Consider the following 16,915-nt stretch of genomic DNA (forward strand, 5'->3'; position numbering starts at 1 on the left):
CGAGTGGGAGGGAAATTATGGGGGAGGGGGAGCCAATGTAATCCATAAACTGTACTTTGGAAATTTATATTTACTAAATAAAAAAGTCCCTACAATAATATTTTTATAATTGTTATGAGTGTTAGGAAACTGGCGCAGTTTTATCTATGGCACGATCTACACCCTGATTTATATCCTAGGCCCTGGTTCTCGCCGCCATTGCTGGAAGCCAGGTAGCCACATGGCCCAAACACTGGTGTCAAGCTCCACCCCCATCCTAATGGGATTCGCTGCTCCTGCTTCCCTGCATGCCCGCCGGCAAAAATTTTTAAAAGGACTTGTTCCTGAACATGTGACTCTCTCTCTAGCCGCCTCCTCTGGTCTCCTCTCTCTCGCTCTCTCTTCTCTTGTCTCTCTCTTCTTTCCTCCTAGGTCTTCTCCTCTCTGTCTCTCCTCTCTGTTACACTCTCCTTCTCTCTCTTTGTTCCCTTTTTGCCCCTTCCCTTTGGTCTGCTGGGTTTTCCCCAATAAACCCTTTCCCTTACTCCGGTGTTTGGTGTGCTTTGTGACGGGCTAACAATGTGTACACATCATATAATGTCCTATCAGGTTAAATATATTTATATGTTGAAATACTTAATTTTTGATAAAAATTCTATTATCTAATTCATTTTGATTTTTTAAAGATAAAGTTACAGTACATTGATGTTGCTATCTTCACACTAATGTGCAATACAACCCCAGAGTATCTTATACCTATGTAGCTATAACCTACACCCATTAATAAATCTTCCTTCATCCCTCCTTGCTTCCCTCCTCAGCCTCTGGGATGTTAGGTGAAATATGCCAAGCACAGAAGGACAAGTATGCATAATCTTACTCCAATGTGTAGTCCAAGAAAAAAAGATCAAGGTTTTTTATAGAAATTAAAAGTACAGTGATGGATTCCACAATAATTTGAATCAATTCTATCATATCTTCAGAGGCTTCGGTGTAAAATTGAGCAAATTATTTATGTTCGTCTGTCTTCTTTCTGATTGATAAAATGGAAATCATGGAGCAGGCATTGGACCTAGCAGTTAGATGCTGAAAAATATGCCCATATTCTATATAAGAGTCCATGGATTTATTTATTTTGAGTGTATGGTTTTAAATCTGAGCTCTGGCCCCCAACTCTAGCTTCCAGATAAAGTACCTCTTGAGAGGCAACAGTGATGGTTCAAGTATTGAGTCCTTTCAACTCCTGTGGACGATCTGGATTGAGTTCCCCATTCCTGGCTTCAGCCTGGCCTAGCCTCGGCTGTTGAGGACCCAGGGCAATAAACCAATGCAAACTCTTTCTCTCTCTCTCTCTCTCTCTCTCTCTCTCTCTTTCCCCCACCCCTGTTGGGTTTCTCTCTCACTCTTTCTCAACCCTCCTTCTCTCTCTTAATACCAAAGAGGATAATAATCAGACCTCCCACAACTGTTGTAAGAACTTAGTAAGATTACACATTTAAGGAATCTAGCAAAGTGTCTGGTATAGAGTAATTACTAATTAACTATTAATTCCTATTTATCTACATTTAATTGTGTACATTATTATTGTTTTTGAAACTCTACCCTCTGAAATTGGATACATGAATTCATATCCCAGCATTATAATTTATACTTGCTAAAGATCGCAGCACAATCTTGAGAAATCTATGTATTCTATATAATCATTAAAACTCATGTCTGTATGTTGAAGGAGAAAATAATCTCTTTCAATGAGATGACATTTATTAGTATTTCTTTGATTATAGTTCCTTTTCTTTCTTCTGATGGAGTTGATCTCTCTTAAACACATAGAATGTCGTGCCTAGATAATTTGCCATTGTCTATCCCTGGCTAACTCAGATTCATTAAGGGTGGCAAAGGAGATACATGGTGAGGAAAGACCTGTCTCAGGGTGGGACAATTGCTTCCTGTCTGTTTATCACAAGCCGGAAGACACTACTAGGAAAGGTACAAAGAAACTGTCAAACTTTTTTCAGAGATTCATTTCGAGATGCTAAGCCAGGATTTGCTAATGCTGATTAAGCTTTTCTAACTCTAGTTATTACTGTTTAAAATTACTATCAATTCTGACGTAATGCTTTCTGTCAGTCTTGATTTTGGGTGTTGTGAATCTTTTTAGTCTGTTGATCTGTGTTTTCATTTTAGTTAAAATTTGAAAGGTGAAAAAATATACACAGCTACCCAAATTCTATTCCAAGACAGCCCCTTTGAAAGATTTTTGAAGTCACTATTTCTTCATGAGTGCATTTAAAAGAGTCCATTATTAGTGATTACCAAATTTTAAAAGTCTTCCTGTTGATGATTCTTTCAGCATATTTTGAATAATTTTAGATTTAACAGGGCTTTTATTTTTGCCATCAAACATATAATGCCTAGGGCAACAGATTATCAAATAATAATCATCAATATTTAATGGGAAAATGATATGTAGTGCTTATATGATATGAGCTTATTGTTTTTATTCAGAAGATATTCCAAAAATGACTGGAAACTTTGTGTTGAGAGACTGTCTGGCTGAGGTCTGTGAAAGTTGCTATGGAGGGATAAGGGAACCTCCTGGGAAAGACAATGCCCCCTTATTAGTACACGTGTCACATTCAGCAACATTCTGCATGCTGGCTGCTGAGCTCCCATCTGCTAGATCTCAACAGAATGAACAAAAACTAAAGACCTGAGTAAATCCTTTTTTTTGCAATTAGCTTGCAAGATAAATAAAAATAAAAGATATTTTCTTCCTATTACATTACTTATATGTGTCCTACTCGGACATACCACATCTTATATAAAATGCTTTCAACTACTATACTTTATTACTTGAATTGCCTTAATTATTTGACATCTTTAAGATAACTAATATACATACTTCAAATATACACCATGGCCCTTAATCATTCAACAAGAAGCCTTTTTATTGGCTTTGCATCTCTAAGTTTTCAATAGAACTGTATTCGGTCTACGTGAGAGAATTATTATTTGGTAGTTATCCTTGGAAATGCAGTATTCCTCTTACATAATGCTTCAAACAATGGATTTTCTGTTTACAAAATATTAACATTTGCATATACATCACATGAAAAATGAAATATTTGCTTCAGAAAGTACTATTAGAAAGAATTCCAAAAAAAATGATATCTGGGAAATTAAGATAGAAAGAAATTTATTAAATTCCAGGAAGATTAAAGGAAATGTGCCTCAGGTACTCAAATTCTTAATGAGTAGTATAGTAATCTTCTGCTTTTAATATATTTTTACCTGACAGCTAAAGTAACACTGATTTACTCCTATATCTTATGTGAGCTCTTGAAATGTTTATACAATGCATACTTTATTTAAGATTGAATATATAGTAGAGATGCTTTGACATGAATGGAACTAAAACCATAAAAAATTTCACACAGAGAATTAATATATCTTTGAGTTATGGCCCATTGTGCTATAAAAAGAGATTTCTTTGATTGAATTACTCCCCTAAATATGAGACACTAGGAATTTAATGTTTTATTCAGTACATATGAACACTGTGCTGTCAGACACTTAGTCATGTACTGGGACTGCAAAAATAAATTAATACGTATGATAGATACTGTCTTTTTTTTTTCTTAAGGAGCCTAAAGCTAAGTAGAAGTAAAATAAAACAAGCACAGATAAATTGCTATACTAGATATATGGAGGAAAAACTCACTACATGACTGTGGTACTGATATTGGAGGATAGAAAGAGGACCCATCTTTGTCTGGAGGTTTCCAGTTTAGCACAATGGAAGAGGGCAATTTTAACTGTATCAAGAACAATAATGATTACTCAAGTGAAAAGTGCAGATGGGGGATATTTATTCTGAGAGAAGCTGTTTATTGGGACCCCAGATTTACCTGACTCTCTGCTTCTTTAACTTTCACTTCTGAAAACACATGTATTACATCTTCTAGATGGATAGAATCATCCAATAATTCATTTGGTCTGCAGAGTTGAAATGGTAAAGACTGAACCAAATGTATAATTCAACAGGGAATATGTGTGTATGACTAGAAAAATGTATAGTACATAAGTGCAACAAAGTAAAATCAAGTGTGTTTTGAAAATTTAAGGAGAGGTTTTGTGTGTGGGTGGGTGGGTTTTTAGAAGAATGAGAAAGAGAGCTTTATCTTTCAATTGCCAAGAATATGGTAGGTGGAAAAAAATCTAGCAGTCATTAATTCCTAGATGTTGTTTGAATCATTTAATGTTTTAAATTACTATTAAATGAGAAAATAAAGGAAAAATATTGGAGGAAACTTGTGGGGATTTTTTTTTTTTTGACAGGCAAAGTGGACAGTGAGAGAGAGAGACAGAGAAAAATCTTCCTTTTCCGTTCGTTCACCCCCCAATGGCCACTGGCTGCGGTGCTTCAGTGCTGAGGCCGGCACACCACGCTGATCCGAAGCCAGGAGCCAGATGATTGCTCCTGGTCTCCCATGCGGATGCAGGGCCCAACAACCTGGGCCATCCTCCATTGCACTCCCAGGCCACAGCAGAGAGCTGGACTGGAAGAGGAGCAACCAGGACAGAATCCAGCGCCCCGACCAGGACTAGAACCCGGGGTGCCGGCGTCACAGGCAGAGGATTAGTCTATTGAGCCGCGGCGCCAGCTGGAAACTTATACTAAGTAAAAACACAATCTCGGAGTAGCAGGCGTATACAAATAGAAATCAGCGGGGTTTGTCTTGAGCTATTCCCTAAAATCACAGGAAAACTAGGCATGATATGATACATGGGCTTTAAAACTCCAAATATACATGGGGCTGGTGCTATGGTGTAGGGGGTAAAGCTGCCACCTGCAGTGCTGGCATCCCATATGGGTGCCAGTTCGAGTCCTGGCTGCTCCAGTTTGGATCCAGTTTTCTGCTATGCCCTGGGAAAGCTGTGAAAGATAGCCCAAGTCCTTGGGCCCCTTCACCTGAGTGGGAGATGGGAAGAAGCTCTTGGCTCCTGGATTTGGATCCGTGCAGCCATTACAGCCAATTGGGGAGTGAACCAGTGGATAAAGGTCCTCCCTCTCTCTCTCTCTCTCTGCCTCTCTTTCTCTCTGTGTAACTCTTTCAAATAAATAATGAATAAATCTTGAAAAAAAACATACTCTCAGAAAGAAGCACAATTGATGACAATATAAAAGTTCAGAAAAGTTAGTATCAAGATCTGGTGCATCTAGAATTTTTATTGTAGGCTTTGTCAGAAAGTGCTGAGGTCATCACATGGATGGTTTACAAGTTTACAGAAGCCCTATCTGCAAGTACGGTAATCTACCACTGGACTAGACTGGAACTTCCTTATTCTGATTATGTAGTCAGTAAATAAATACTGAAGCATTTATTGGATTAGCCCCAATACAATAGTTGATTAAAGAGTCATTTAAAATATTCTATTAGATATCATCATTTGATATTTTCTTTCCCTTTATTTATTCAACATACAAACCTGTGTATATTGGATACCCACTATATAAACCATTTCCTCATTTTTAGTATTTGTATACTCTAGAATCATAAAGGTACACGGAATGAGAGAAAGTTAGAGAACATTTTATCACGTCTTTAAATTATCAGACGAAGGAATAAAAATTCAAAAACACAAGTTTTTATGAAGTCAACACAGCTCCTGGACTCTGGTCTCCTAAATGCTAATTAATATCATCTGCAAACTTATCTTCTTTCTATATCTATCAAGTCAAGTTCTTCACTCCCTACTTTGTACTAACTGGTACTAAGAATCAACATTTACTAATCTGACTGAAAACGTTCTCTGGTACATGATTGTTGTGTTCAAAACCAAACCACACTTAGTAGATGCCGGACTTAAGCTTAGTCAGTCTTTGGAAGAAGAGGGAATTGTTGTAGAAATAGAACTCAGTAAGACATCTTGTAGGTTTACACAAATTTTTAAGAAAGTATAGGTGGAATAATACTAAATCCGTGGAATTTGAGACAGATTAGCACTACCAATGGCAATTTAACTGATACATGAAGGAAGGTTTAGGATAGTAGTTAGCAAACTACTATTTTTTTATGATTCACAAACTAAGAATGATGTTTACATGTTTAAACATAACAAACAGATTTATACTAAATTGATCTTCTGTATATAAATAGAATTGAAAATGAATCTTGATGTGAATGGAAAGGGAGAGGGAGCGGGAGAGGGGAGGGTTGCGGGTGGGAGGGAAATTATGGGAAGGGGAAGCCATTGTAATCCATAAGCTGTATACTGGAAATTTATATTCATTAAATAAAAGTTAAAAAAAACATAACAAACAAAAGAATAGTGTTTTATGACATGTAAATGTATGATATTCAAATGCCAGAGTCTATCAATATAGTATTTTTTAAGCACACAGCCAGACACACTCACTTAAGTGTTTTTCAAGGGTGCTTTTGTACTGCACTGCAGGGTTGAGTGCTGGCAGCAGGAACTGCCCATGGAGTCTAAAATATTTACTGTCTTACCCTGCACAGCAGGAATGGGAACAAACTAAACCATGCCTTTTATCACAAGGTAGATGTGTATCCTGATTCAGGCTTTTGATCTTCTCATAGACAGGGAGCTAACAGAAGAGGACCTCTGCACCAATCACAGATGACATTTTGAGTATCTGTTCCAAAATGTGACAGATATAAGAGCAATGGATATGCATTTTGTCATCAGTAGGGATGTGCACTTTGTCATCTGTTGAGGAGTGATTATAATTTCACTACCAGTATTTATATGTAAATGTGGGAATTTGTGTGATATTTAGGAATATAGTTCAGAATATTTAAAATACATAAATGTTGAAAATTTCCAAGAAATGAGAAGAAAGTTTAGTAATTTAATAAGCAATATCATTAAATTTTCTGGATCCAGTGTTCTACAGCATGTCAGTAAAAAAATAGTTAATTTACAAGACAAATTGAAGAGCAAAAAAGCAAACCGACTACAGATTTCAATGCTAGCATGTAGAGCTATATATAATCAATTATCTTCAGAGACTTAGGAGTTATGATTAGTAGCTTTAGTGTGTTCTAAGATGTCTTTTTAAATCGTCTTTATGAGTTTTTGAAAATCAAAGGTTGGACCAGTTTTAAATAAAACATTCAACCTTTAATATTTGAATCTGTGTCCTCCAAATTTATTTTAGGAAGAAAGTAATTCCTTTTTCTTTTAATAATATTTCTATTATCTTTCCCTTTACTGACAGGAGAAATAGATACACAGTAAAAAAGTGTTAAATTTTAAGTGGATATTGGTAAGAACAATTTTATGTAATTGAAAACTTTGTTAAAAAATAAGCAACCTAATCTACAAGTTTTTTCAATGCTGAACACCCAAATCAGTTACAATAAACAGCATTTTTATTTTTAATTAATGAAAAAAAGTACATATTTATGGGGCAGTATGTGATGTCTCAAACACAGATATTTTGTGTAATATTCAAGTCAGGGTCAACACACTTGTTTCCTCAAACATTTATTAACACTTTATGGTGAATTCATTTAAAATCCTCTCTTCTGTACTTTTCAGAAAAATACAATATTGTTATCCATAGTCACCCCATTGTGCAATAGAAAAGCACAGCATCTAAATCCTGCCATTTACTATCCATTAACTCCTGCTCTCTCCAGCCAGGGATAGCCACAATCCGAGTTAATGTTTCTATGAGATGAATTTTTGTAGATTCTTTATATGATTGAAATCATGCAGTACTTGTGTTTCTGTGCCTAGATTATTTCACTTAGTACAATGATCTCTCTCCTGATTCATCCAAGCTGTCACACATGACAAAATTTCATCTTTTTACATGGTTGAATATTTTTCCACTGTGTATATGTAATGCATTTTCTTTATTCATTCATCATATGCTTGACACTTACGTTGCTACCATTTTTTGTCTATTGTACATAGTGCTGCAACAGACATGGGAGAACAGATTTTTGTATACTATTTTAAGATTCTCAAATATTACTGTTTTTAAAATGTCCTCCTTAGTTTCAAAAAGCTTGCAAATTAAATTATTTTGTTTTTTAAATTTTTTTATTAAACTTTTATTTAATGAATATAAATTTCCAAAGTATAGCTTATGGGTTACAATGGCTTCCCCCCTCCCATAACTTCCCTCCCGCCCGCAACCCTCCCCTTTCCCGCTCCCTTTCCCTTCCATTCATGTTAAGATTCGTTTTCAATTCTCTTTATATACAGAAGATCAATTTAGTATAAAGATTTCAACAGTTTGCACCCACATAGAAACACAAAGTGAAACATACTGTTTGAGTACTAGTTATAGCATTAAATCACAATGTACAGCACATTAAGGACAGAGATCCCACATGAGGAGCAAGTGCACAGTGGCTCCTGTTGTTGACCCAACAAATTGACACTCTAGTTTATGGCGCCAGTAACCATCCTAGGCTGTCGTCATGATTGCCAAGGCTATGGAAGCCTTCCAAGTTTGCCAACTCTGATCATATTTAGACAAGGTCATAAAAGACAGAGTGAGGATAGTAACCAATGATCCTAAGAGTGGCATTTACCAGGTTTGAACAATTATACAGCATTAAGTGGGGAAGAGGACCATCAGTACACACAGGTTGGGAGTAGAGCCATTGGTGGTAGAGTAGAGGTTATAATTACAAAGGAATGAGGCCCAAGTGCACTAGACAGGGCCTAGAACAAAGGACAGAGTCATTATTAGAAGAGCTAAGAAAGGTGCTGTCTAAGCTACAATTAAGTTTTCTGATTGAGAGGCAAATAGAACCTGATAGAAGGGGCTTGATCATAATCTGGTGGGCTTTAGGCCTTGTAAGTTAAGAGGCCCAGACCTATCTATCTCTTCACATGGGGTATATCCTAAGGGAGGTGTGAACCTCCTAGGGGAAGGCACCCTGTTGACTTTCATTACTTGGCTGGCCTGGGAGGAGAGCTGGCCAGGTAAAGGCAGGGGGCATCTCTAACAAGCAATTTACAGTTCTGCCTGCAATGTTGCTGACCCTACTTGACCATCCCCTCAGCTGCAGTGGTCACTTTGGAAGCTGGGCTGAGTGAAGGGCTTTTCAGCTTAGAGCCAATAAGATCTGTGGCTCTGACCTGGGCATCCTTCGACTCCAGGGCAGGTCCATTTCCAGGGATCCAACTCTTGGCAGAGCTGCCAGGGCTCTTCACAAGCTGACTTCTTCTGAAGCCCAGGCTTACCACATTGAAAGCCACTGCAGTGGACTGGCCTGTTGGGTCTCTTTGAGGCAGATCACTGTACAGATCAGCCATTAATAGGCCTGCCACCCATTGCTTCTGATGCCTAGCTTTCTTTTCCTCCTGGTTTGTGTTAAAGAAGACCAGAGGATGCAAGTCAAGGGAGTGCCCAAGTCCCATCTCTAATCTTCGCTGGCCTGAACTACAAGTCTATAGTCACAGGCATGTTCTGTAGTAGTTTTTCTAAGGTAGACAATGCCCATGAGGAAAATTATATTCTCACTTTAAAACTTTCTTTCCCTTTGGTCTGAAAGGGAGGTTTTTTCTACTTACTGTATACTTCACTGATGGCGAAGTGAATCTAGCTATGAGATTATTATTTAAGTTCTTATTTTGGCTATGCTTTTACAGAAAAATGTTAGCCATCTCTTTTATAAGGTCTAAAGATTAAATTGTGCATCCTACAGATTCCTTCATAATAGAATTAGTTTCCTACCTTGAAGAGAATAGAGAAATGAAAGAACAAGTTGGCCTTAGAATAGAGAAATGAGGGAGCAAGTCCTAGATCACTTGCTGACAATAGCAGCATCACATGAATACTTAGCAAACAGTTTCAACCATTAGATAACAACTTAAGAAAACATTTACCAGAAGGTCCAATGCCTTCTATAAATTTTAAGAATCATGTATTTGAAAACACCTCTTAAATATCTAACATGGTGTAGTTTGTTTAGCCAGTAAACTTAAGCACAACCATATAAAATGTTTTTAGTTTCTTTCTACCAACACGTTTAAAACAGATGATACACAGATTCAGGTCACACAAATTAAAATGTATCTTTGATTGATTTTAGCAGCTTAAATTTATGGACAATCTTATCTATAAGCCATTTAAAATAAAACTCTTAATAAAATTTCCCCATGTGGACATACAATATGTACACACATATAATATAGCATAATAGACCAATATAGCAATTTTAATAATAGCTTTTAAAATCTTTAGCTCTTTTTGTAGATTGCCAATTGATTTGAATTGCTTTTTCTTTTTAGTAACCTCAGTTAACCATACTTTCTCTCAGTTGGTACTGTTAATACATTATTGGCTTCATCTGTTTGCAGAGCCATCCCAAAGTACTGAATACAATAGAAGTGGCTGGAAAAAGTCCATAGGAACCTATAGGAGGACAGCTAAACACAGAACCAACAACACTTTAGTTTTATGAGCAGCACATCATATATAACTGTGGATGACAAAAGACTTTAAGTCGCCATGTTTAAAATTATAAACCCATGGGAGACCAGGATAAGCACCTGGCTCCTGCCATCGGATCAGCGCGGTGCGCCGGCCGCAGCGCGCTACCGCGGCGGCCATTGGAGGGTGAACCAACGGTAAAAGGAAGACCTTTCTCTCTGTCTCTCTCTCTCTCACTGTCCACTCTGCCTGTCAAAAAAAAAAAAAAAATTATAAACTCATCAACCAACAAGAGGCACTTGCTTACTTCACAGTATTTTTGAAAGCACCTGTAGGATTTTACAAGTATTTAACCCTTTAGGCCTCTGGGGCTTTCTCATTAAGATAACTATCATGTCTAGTAACACAAGATCATTAGACTTTTTAATTCTCAAACATTGTTAAATATAATATTTTTTTAAATTTTTTTTTATTTTATTTTTTTTTATTTTTGACAGGCAGAGTGGACAGTGAGAGAGAGACAGAGAGAAAGGTCTTCCTTTTGCCGTTGATTCACCCTCCAATGGCCGCCGCGGTAGCGCGCTGCGGCCGGCACACCACGCTGTTCCGATGGCAGGAGCCAGGTGCTTTTCCTGGTCTCCCATGGGGTGCAGAGCCCAAACACTTGGGCCATCCTCCACTGCACTCCCTGGCCACAGCAGAGAGCTGGCCTGGAAGAGGGGCAACCGGGACAGGATTGGTGCCCCAACCGGGACTAGAACCCGGTGTGCCGGCGCCGCAAGGCGGAGGATTAGCCTGTTGAGCCACGGCGCCGGCCTGTTAAATATAATATTGAATGACAAGTTACGGACACAGAACATGTAATACGTGATTCCATTTATCTGTGGTTCCAGAACAGAAGAAACTAATATAAATTCTATAAAAATGTTTTTCTCCTTTTCAAAGGTTGCCTCTGGAATACTTAACTAGGGAAGCTGAGAAGGTCGCTATATTAATGGAGTTGTTGTGAAGTGGATGTATACATTGTTAAAACTCATCAAATTGTACTTTTAAGATCTGTGTACTGGAACTGGCACTGTGACTTGGCAGGTTAAACTGCCACTTGCAACAGCAGCATTCCTTAGCAGAGTACCAGTTGGAGTCTCAGGACTTTCACTTTTGATCCAGCTTCTAGTTAATGAACTTGGGAAGGCAGCAGAAGATGGCCTGGGTGCTTGGGCCCCTGGCGCTCATGTGGGAGCAGCCAAGTGTAGTTCTTGCCTAGTGGCTTGGACCTGGCCCAGTCCCTAATTTCATGGCTATCTGGGGCAGAGAACCAGAGGATGGAATACCTGTTTCTCTAATTGTTTCTCCTTCTCTGACAGCTTGCCTGTCAAATAAATTAATAAATTGTTTTCAAAAATATCTATGCATTTCATTGTATGCAACTTTTACCTAAAAAATCATACTATAAATGAATATTGAACTAGAGCAATAAGCTTTGCCTTTTGACAGTAAAATCATCACACAATTCTTTTTAAAATGCCCATTTATGTGAAAGCACAGAGAGAGATTTAAAAAGAAAGTAATAAATTTCAGACAGGGAGAGAGAGAGAAACTTCCATCCATTTGTTTACTCCCCAAATGCCCACAACAGCCAGGAAAGACCAAGCCAAGCCAGGAGTTGGGAATTCCATCCAAATCTCCCAGATGGACAGCAAGAACTCAGGTCCTTGCACTATCATCCACGGCCTCTCAGGATGTGCATTAATAGGCATCTGGAACTGGAAGTTGAGCTGGGACTTGAACACAGGGTCTTGGAAATGTGATGCAGGTGTCCTAAACCATGTCTTAAGTGCTAAGACATTTTCACAATTCTTAAAGTCATATCTGCATTATATAGATTTGAATATTGAATGCATATATTTCAGATAGTGAAAGATATGCTTCTTAGTGATGTAGAGGTAGTGATAAATATGGAAAATTAAATGTAGATTTCATTAAATAGTAGTGGATCAGAACTGGAACAGAAACAATGGCATGCTGGTATCAATGCACACAAATAATGCCAACGTATTGGTTTCTTAGCATCATTCTCCACTGATGGAATTAGAGATAGTTTTGGAAAGGGAAAACCAATTGCAGATACTGAAGGGAGGATTATTAAATTGTGTGACAAAGAAGATCTCAAGTAGAAGGTGGCATTCAATCTGAGAAATTAAAGATGAACAGAAATTAATTATACAAGTATATAAAAATAATAATTATATAGACCAATGTCACAGGCAGTGGCATTGAAGAAACTTTGTTCCTTCGTATTTTCATCCTGTAATATGAAGATTGGAATCATCACTACTGAGTTAGAGAGTCATGGGGTAGAATGGGCATCTATCCCTATTCCAGAATAAAACTAGGACCTAAATTTGATCATTGTATTGTGAATGGGCCATTTGATATGTCTGCTTACAGTTAGGCTGTTTGTTGGTGAATACTTTAATGGAGTAAATTTAATACTCATAATAATGAAAAGAAAACAAAGTTCTTTATTATACAGTAAAAACCATATGCCAGTACTCATCCTTAGCCTATTTTGTCTATAGAGGAATATTTGACTTTAACAACAATCCGGTCCATTTTTATCAATGGGAATCTGGTGCACAGACTAGTTAATTAACTTATTCATAGTCACGCAGTAAATAGTTTATTTAGGATTGAAGCCAGATAATCTGGTATAGAGCCTCCATTCCTCACCAATTTATTGCACTATGCCTCTATGCCATGTGAATTTATTCTACGCAGTTATCTTTGTTGCCATTTATTGAAAATGACAAAAAGAGATTGATGGACCATTGGTTTCATTTCTCTTCTAATTTGCTTTTCTCTATAGATTTTGTATTTCTCAGGTTATTGGATCCCCAGCCAGCACTGGCATGCGCCAGTACTGCTGTTACAATGACTTCCATGTGGAAAATAAATTCTTTAAAATGTGTGAGATTACACAATGAAGTTTCTTTTTTCATCGCATAACTTGGTCTCTGTTGTTCCAGGAACATCTGCACTACTATGTATACCGTACGTATGTAGTACATCTGGACTACAGGAAATCAATACTTAAGAAACTTCAAAATAAAAACATATATTTTTCTGTAAAAATAAGGTAATTTCTTAGATTGTCTGCCCTCAGCATCCTCCAAAATGTGAAGAAAGATATTACATATTTTAAATTAATCTTCCTAACACTGATTTTAGAATTTGCTTAAAAAATGTAACCTACAAAATACATGCTTGTTCTAAAAATGCATGTTTCCTTTTAAATGTTTAATATAGACTTGAGTGCTCCCATTTGTTTTTTAGAGTGTTCTTCAGCTCTATGAATGTAATGCTGTAGCAACATGTCAATGTTAAGAAACTAATTTTTCAGTCTATTTCCCATATGCAGTTTTTTGAGGGTGGTTAACTGATCACTTCTCAGCTGTAATTTTGAGCTCCACTGAACTGTTATGGATGTTCCATTTTAAAAGAGAACATATGTGAACAGAACTGTTCCTGTTATGCTTGACTGATGTCACTGATGGCGTTCTAAATTCACATCTATGCCTCTAGTTATGAACTAATAGCTTTGATTATTTAGGTAAAGTCAGATCTTCAAATCCAATCTTGTTTGTCTAATTGAAAAGTGACTAAAAATGCATCTGCCACCATGCAATGCATATTTCTCTTTAGTTTAGAGAAATTTCATAGATAAGAGTGTTTGAAATTCTCAACATTAACCTAAACTGCATTATACACAGTCAACATTTAAATTAATGAATGATTATTTACTGATGCAAGGAAACAAGACAGTTTTCTCATAAAATACGGATATATTTAAAATAAATCTAATTTAAAATAATCTAATTATGCCTACGAATAGTATTACAGAATATCTTAAAAATATAATTCAAAGCCAGTTACTGTTCATGCAACTCCCATTGTGTCTGTAACCAACAGAAAAAATTCCAATGGAAAAACATGATGTCATAAAGGCAACATAAAAAATGATTTTTCAGAACCTGGTTCACACCTTAGCTCAATGAGTTGATCTTTAAATATTGGTTCCCACAATTGTAAAAACCTCCTACTTAACCATAGGATGTGTGAGGTTTAAATATAAAGCCATTTATGTGAAAATAGTCTATATTATAAAATGTCATTTGCATGTTACTTGATTGACAGAATACATTTTTCCTTGAGTGGTAATCAGTGAACAATGTAACAACAACAACAACAAAACTCTCACATGGCTAGGGGAAACAGAAGTTGCTTGTGAGTGAGCTTAAATCATAAGATAAACCTTACAAACAAAATACCAGTATTTCTAGCAAAGTTTCTGGACATAAATTCTAGGAAATTGTTAAGGCTTGGTACCGGATAGTGCCCTGAATTAGTCTTAGTGGCTGTATTCTGTCAGTTAAGTAACACACAAATGACATTTTACAATATAGACTATTTTCACATAAATGACTTTATTTAAACCTTGTACAACCCTTGGTTAATAATGAGGTTTTTACAAATGTGGGAATCAATATTTAAATATCAAGTCATAGGGGCTGGTGCCGTGGTGTAGTGGGTAAAGCCACCACCTGCAGTGCTGGCATCTCTTGTGGGTGCTGGTTCATGTCCCAGCTGCTCCACTTTCGATCCAGCTCTCTGTTAAGGCCTGGGAAAGCAGACGATGTCCCAATTTCTTGGGCCCCTGTACCAGGGTAGGAGACATGGAAGAAGCTCCTGGCTCCTGGCTTCAGCTAGGCAGAGCTCCGGCCATTGAGGCTATCTGGGGAGTGAACCAGCGAATAGAGGACCTCTCTCTCTCTGTCTCTGCCTCTCAGTAACTCTGTCTTTCAAATAAATAAATAAATCTTTAAATAAATGAAGTCACTGAGCTAAGGCATGTACTAGGTCCTGAAAAATCATCTTTTATGTTGCCTTTAATGACATCATGCTTAAGTTAACACCATATTTTTCTTAAATTTTATCAGCCTGATAAATCATATATATCTTCCTAGAAACATGAAATTGAAATAGTGAGCAGATGCTTTTCTAACCTGTTCCTATCTGTTTTATGGATATGCATTGAAGTATGCATTCATCTAATTCTAACAGGTCACAGATGTCCTCTTTCTTTTATAACTTTACAAATGAAATCAATTCACTGGATTACAGAAAAAAACAAAACATATCCTTTTCTAATTTTACACAATAGTTTATTTTTTCTTTCCTTATCATTATTGCATGTCATAACACACTCTGTCTTTTCTTTCTATTTGAACTAAAATATAACCTTCATCAAGGTCGCTTTGAGAATATTGACCCCTACGTTTACTACCATTATTTCTCTTTACTAGTTATCTCTCTTGTTGTGCTCTTTATTATTTCTGTAGCATATTCAAAAAGCAATACATTCTTTTTGGAAATTGTAAACTTCAGAGAACTGTTTATACGTTACAACACATAAAATATCTTATTTAATTGCTGCCTCTAATTTCATAAATATATTTAAGAAGAATTTATCACTGCAGTAACGTAATATTGTATTTTCAATTAGACCACTATTTCAGTCCAGGTCTCATCTGGAAATATATAAAATATTTAAATTAGGAAAGGCAGACGAGCTTCTTTACAATGGAATTTTGTGCAAAGGTGTATGTAGGGTGAAGGCACACATATGATACAATAGGCTAATGCAGGGTTAACAGAGACAGAGCTCCTCAGTCAAACCTGAACGTGGAAGCAGCAAGAGTAATTACCAGAAACAGGACAGAGTGAGTTTTGTAGAACAGACCTCCTTGACAAGGAATTTGTGTCAAAGGACAAAGTTAGGTACATGGTGATCTTATGAGGAAGGGGTCAATGAAATAAATGCCTTGATCTCACTATCTTCCCTTTCTCTTACTTCCCACCTAAGTTCCCCATTGTCCCAAATTAATTGGAAGCCAGAGACACAGGTGTCATTTCTGTAATCAAAATCTGTAAACAAAACAGCCTTCTAAAGGAGAGAATAAGAAAAGGAAGAAATTATGGAAAGTATCTGGCACAGTCCATTCATCTCATTGTTACTCGTTTGTCTCAACAGACACAAATTCCTGCCATAATGCTTGTGAGAGAATGTAGATTCAAACACATACCGATTGAAATCTAAAATAGCATTTACAGTTGGTGTCCTTCATATAATACACTGGGAAAAGAAGAGAAACATTAATACAAGGCAAAGCCATTACCATTAGCCACGTTTATACTGGTCTTGGACTATTATGGCTGTCCCATTGCATTGCACGTTGTAAGTTCACATTGCCTTCTGCCAGCCCTTCAGCTGCGTGGTGCTTTTCATCCAGACCTTAAATTCTTCACAAGCTGAGTCCTTCAATCCAATTCAATTTATTGTAATTTATAATTTATCAGTAAATTTGAGAAAGATGTCATAAATAAAAGAACAGTAATTAATCCTCTTGGTTCCAAATTAGGCCTCTTTTCTCTCATTGTGGGATAGCAACA

This window comes from Lepus europaeus, chromosome 1 (assembly GCF_033115175.1).
Source record: "Lepus europaeus isolate LE1 chromosome 1, mLepTim1.pri, whole genome shotgun sequence".
Taxonomy (NCBI): Eukaryota; Metazoa; Chordata; class Mammalia; order Lagomorpha; family Leporidae; genus Lepus; species Lepus europaeus.